This window comes from Malaclemys terrapin, chromosome 10 (genome assembly GCF_027887155.1).
Source record: "Malaclemys terrapin pileata isolate rMalTer1 chromosome 10, rMalTer1.hap1, whole genome shotgun sequence".
NCBI classification, from domain to species: domain Eukaryota; kingdom Metazoa; phylum Chordata; order Testudines; family Emydidae; genus Malaclemys; species Malaclemys terrapin.
The window spans coordinates 15,203,631-15,209,226 of NC_071514.1; the positions used below are offsets into that span (position 1 = coordinate 15,203,631).

General features: G+C 47.6%; 1 non-coding gene across 1 annotated transcript; it reads left to right on the forward strand.

Annotated features, from left to right (window-relative positions):
- The first annotated feature begins 128 nt into the window (after positions 1-128).
- Positions 129-201, forward strand: TRNAR-UCG (transfer RNA arginine (anticodon UCG)). The gene has a single exon. It is a non-coding gene; the product is annotated as a tRNA-Arg (tRNA).
- Positions 202-5,596: the final 5,395 nt, after the last annotated feature.

Consider the following 5,596-nt stretch of genomic DNA (forward strand, 5'->3'; position numbering starts at 1 on the left):
CTGGGCGCTCTTTCCGGGTTTCCGGCTCGCGCTCTCCTCCCCGGGCCTCGCGGTAGATGGACCCATCCGCAGCAGCCAGGCCGCTTTCTCAGCTTCCTAAGGCTGTCTTTAGAGCTCTAGCAGAAGGTGGCCGCGTGGCCTAATGGATAAGGCGTCTGACTTCGGATCAGAAGATTGCAGGTTCGAGTCCTGCCGCGGTCGCAAGTTGATGGGCCAAGTGGGCTGAAATGAATTTTTATAAATATATTTATAAACCCCCTATTTTAAAGTGGGAGAAAAAGGAAAGAATTCCAGAGCAATGTCCACAGGGCAAAGCCCAGACCGGAGGAGTGAACACGAACCCAGTGCTGATGCAAAAATCACCTAGCCAGTGATAGCAGTTAATGTTTATATTTATTTTTATTTCATATTAAAGAGCTATAATTGTATATGTATTTGTTTTCAAAACGTTTCAGATTATTTTTGAACCATCTGGGTGAAATTGCAATAATAGTAATAATGAATTAATAGTTGTAGCTAATAAGATCCTGGAGCATGTATCCCAAAACACAGAAGAATATTCCATAATGCAGGGGTAGGCAATCTATGGGACGTGTGCCAAAGGCAGCACGCAAGCTGATTTTCAGTGGCACTCACACTGCCCGGGTCCTGGCCACCAGTCCGGGGGGCTCTGCATTTTAATTGAATTTTAAATGAAGCTTCTTAAACATTTTAAAAACCTTATTTACTTTGCATACAACAATAGTTTAGTATATATTCTAGACTCATAGAAAGAGACCTTCTAAGGACGTTAAAATGTATGACTGGCACGCGAAACCTGAAAGTGAATAAATGAAGACTCGGCACACCACTTCTGAAAGGTTGCCGACCCCTGCCATAATGAATCCCATAGGGATGCCACAGCAGATCCTGACTCAGTGCATGAGTGGGAGAATATTCCAGAACAAGGCCTGTTGAAAATATAGAGCCTTGATCCTGCAAACAGTTATGCATATACTTAACTTTACTGCCCGGAGAAGCCCAATTGACTTCCATGAGGTTACTCACAGTAATAAAGTTAACCATGCTTGCAAGTGTAGCAGGATCTGGGTTTATGGCTGTACATTCCAGACCATGTCTTATTATGAGGATGTATGAGTGTCTGTTTCAAAGTCAACACATCATACTGGGCATCCCAGTTACCCTCTCCTGCAGAGTTTCTCAAACTTGGGACACCGCTTGTTTAGGGAAAGCCCCTGGTGGGCCGGGCCGGTTTGTTTATCTGCCGCAACTGCAAGTCTGGCCGATCGCGGCTCCCACTGGCCGCGGTTCGCTGCTCCAGGCCAATGGGAGCTGCTGGAAGCGGCACGGGCCGAGGGACATACTGGCCGCCGCTTCCAGTAGCCCCCATTGGCCTGGAGCAGCGAACCGCAGCCAATGGGAGCTGCGCTCGGCTGGACCTGCGGATGCAGCAGGTAAACAAACTAGCCCGGCCCGCCAGGGGCTTTCCCTGCACAAGCGGCATCCCAAGTTTGGGAAACACTGGTCTACTGCAATGCATAAATGGATATAAAACACTGTATATTATTTTAAAATATATGTGTGAATATTCAGGAGAAACATAGTATCCCCAAGTTCCATTCTTGTTCACCCTCTTTGCAATTCATTTTTCAGCCTTTTTTATCAGGGTACAGTATTTCTCACACGTACACACATGCTGAATGCAACATTCTTGACTTTTCATTTTCCATCCTGTGTCCTGCAACCACCTCAGGCATGTCTAGGTATTTGCCAGTGCATACATTTTTTTTTCTTAGTAGTCTTTTGAAGAGGAGATGTTTCAGGATGATCGTATTTGATTATCTAAAGATCTACAGACAGTTACTTGTCTCCAGCGTGGATGCAAAATGACCCAGTATCAAGAAAAAAATTATAAACCAGTCCAGCTGCTCCTTATCCAGCACATCCAACCATAGGACAGCATTTTTTTTTTTTTTTTTTTTTTTTTTACACACACATCTCAACTTGCTAAAGCCCAAATGTGGGACAAAGACCGTGGCAGTAGAGACAGTGTAAATCACTAGACTCCAGGATGCAGAATTTTAAAACACATAGTTTATTAACAGACAGTTACAACGTAATAGTTGGGAAAATCTAAAATAATGGACAATGTGTTAAACAAAGATCAGCATTCCTGCCCCCGGAAATCTTACACACTAAGGCTCAGATCCTCAAAAGTATCTAGGCACCTAACTCCCATAAGCTAGACACCTAAACATATTTGAGATTTTGGGCCCAAGGCCCTGATCCTGCAAGCTGTTCTGCACAGACAGACCCTTATGCCTACTCAGAGCGCCACTGAATTGACGGAACACTAAAAAGGCACAGGGCCCACCTTTGTGGAGTAGCTTTCAGGACTGGAACCTAAATTCTCTCAGATTATAGCCTGACTCAAGCATCACGTAATGCCTAGCTCTTAAAGTAAGAACCACACACCTGCATGCAATTAGCCTGAATTAATCACCCACATAGTAAAACACATGAGCAGCGGAAACTAACAGTTTCTATAAGGGGGAGAAACAGCAACTAATTGGCTAACAGAGTAATACTGCTGCCAGCCTGCCACCTCTTTCCTGCCCCTTAGGTCAGTTTGTTCCCTTATAAAGGCTACATTGGGGGGGGGGGAAAGGAAGCCTGGTAAGGGAAAAGATGTGAGCAGGGCTGGCCTAGCCTATGAAAAGCGTGTTTTAGAGAAGTGGTAAATCACTTTAATGCTATTTTTAATTGTGCTAGCTGTGAAAGCAAATGTGTACACAGCATATTGTTAAATGTTATGGTGCTTATCTACTAAGGCAGTGGTTCTCAAACTGGGGGTTGGGACCCCAAAGTGGTCATGACCCCATTTTAATAGGGTTGCTAGGGCTGGCTTAGAGTTGCCTGAGCCCAGCCTCCTGGGGCTAAAGCCTAAGGGATTCAACCCTAGGTGGCAGGGCTGGGTTACAGGCCCACTGCCTAGGGATGAAGCCTTTGGGCTTCGGTGCCCCCTTCCCCTGCCTGGGTGGTGGGCTCAGGCTTTGGTCCCCCCTTCTGGGGTCATGTAGTAATTTTTGTTGTCAGAAGGGGGTTGTGGCGCAATGAAGCGTGAGAACCCCTGTACTAAGGTAACAAGCATTATTAAAATACCAGAGAGAATTTTTCACAAGAGAGTCATGATCCTGTTTGCTCAGAGAATATATTATCTGAGTTTTTATGGAGTGGTGCTGCTTAAATGAGCCAAACAAGAGTCTGCCTGAATATTCGTGCATCTGTTGTGCAATGTGGTGGTGCTTGAACATAGAAGAGTCAGTACTCATGCCACAAACCTCTTCCAAAGCTGGAAGTAGAGACTACCAGGCTTGTGCAGGCTGGATGTATCCTTCCTGAGGGTGAAAAGGAGGATGGCTGGCAATAAAAACCAGGTGAGAGTGGTGTCTGTGGTTAGGACTCTCTTTAAAGCAGATCATGGTTCTAAAGTTGTAAGTGTAAGGCTTGTATAAGCACAACCAACCCCACCAGAAGTTGCTGGAGGAGCGGGGTGGGATGTGAGACGCCTCCGAGTATTAGCGCTCCCTAGTTTGGCCATAAATACCCAAAAAAACCCGGTTCCCTTTTAGGTTTAAAATCTGGCCATAAGTGTCACCATGGGAGCTGCTGAATGCTCTTGACAGCCTGGTCTTTCTTTAGTTAGCCCTAGGTGTGCATTTTGGGAAGTGTGGGGTGAGGGTTGGCCCCTGTGCTGAGAGCTCTCTTGATTATCTAGCTCTCAGGAGGAAACTGAAGGGTATAGGAGCAGATAGTAACTGGTCAACGTGTTGCTAACTTATCTAGCCAGCACATGGGGTGACCCAACAGGGCTGCCATTGGGAAAGGTCAGTATTCACTTTGCGGAGGTGAAAGTGGAGCCAAACAAAGTGCAACTTACACTAATGGGTCATATGCTTTGTGGCTTCTGTCGGTGGAGCACATTGCACCCCCCAGGGACTCCTTGTGTTCTTTCACTCCCCAATTCATCCCCTTCCCTCTCTAGACTGGCAGCAGTGTTCCGAAGTTAGTGTGTTACAGACACAGACCAACCGAGATTGAGTTGTGTGAGATCTCCCCTCACTCGGCCAACAACTAACTTGGTGCACTTGGGCTGTACAATGAACAAGGTTTGAACTATGCAGCTGTCTAAACAAGGTTTCTATTGCATTCAAACTACAATGGGGAAGCTTTATGAAACACATCTTAAAACTCCCCACTTCCCACGGAGGTTTAGCATAGGCTGTGTTGACATAGGCTTCCCCACTGGTATTTGTGAAAATAACCAGTTCACATCCCCTGAAGGGTGTATTATTAATTACTGACAATTCACCAGTATGTGATTGCCACCTCTGAGTTACATAAACTCACAAAGGACAGGATCAAGTAATTTGGCTTAACTGGGGCTGATTTTATTAATGTCTCACTAAACTTGCCCAGTTTTGCTTAAAATTGGTATTAAACATCCCCTTCAAATGTATGCAGATGCCTTGGGCTAGTGCATGAGAGCCAGAAACTGACTAGGCTGGCCAAACAGAAGGGAAACCTGTAAGGGTGGAAACAAGTGAGACCTGACCTCTGACATGGTCTTGGTTTTGATAACCAAGTGCTAGCACAGGAATGAAGGTAGTGATTAAAATATGTTTAAACTGGCCCTTCCCTTTATCACCAAAATCTGTACAGTTAATGAAAATAGGTCTAGAGTCCTCTAGCAGATAGGTGGCTTTGTGGTATATGAATTCTTCTGGGGAACACATCCTTTCTCTCTGCCTTTTACTTAAAGCTTCCTACTTTCCCTGTATTTGCTTATGCAAATCTAGAACAAAGAAATCTACAGCAAGGTATTCAACCAGTGAGGAAACTCTGCTAGTGATCTGCAGGAGGTTCCTGGCTTTCCTGTGTCTGGTTTCATAGGTGTGTGCAGCCTATTTCATTAGGGTGTGCGCCCAGGGAGCCCTGCCCTAGTCCTGCCCCATCCACTCCCTCCTACTTCCTGCCCCCTGACTTCCCCCCTCAGAACCCCCCAACCCCCCTGCTCCTTGTCCCCCCCCGACTACCCTCTCCTGGGACCCCTGCCCCTAACTGCCCCCTAGGACTCCACCCCCTACCTAAGCCTCCCTGCTCCTTGTCCCCTGACTTGCCCCCCTAGGACCCTACCTGTCTCCTGACTGCCCTGACCCCTATCCACCCCCCGCCCCCTGAGAGACCCCAGGACTCCCATGCCCCATCCAATCCCCCCTGCTCCCTGACTGCCCCCTCCAGAAACCCCCCGCCCCTAACCACCACCACCCCCTGGGTTCCCACCCCCTATCCAACCCACCCTGGTTCCTGACTGCCCCCACCCCTTATCCAACTCCCCTGGCCCGGGACCCCTTACCATGAGATGAGGCTGCTAGCCTCCCTGGGGAGCCAAACACTGCCCTGCAGGAGCGCACAGCTCCGGCCCCCAGAGCACTGCGCGCGGCAGCATGGATCCAGGGTGTGGATTGCCACGGGCACGCAGGGGCGAAAGAAAATGCAGGCCTGTTATTTACCAGGCTGCACGTAGCAATAGACT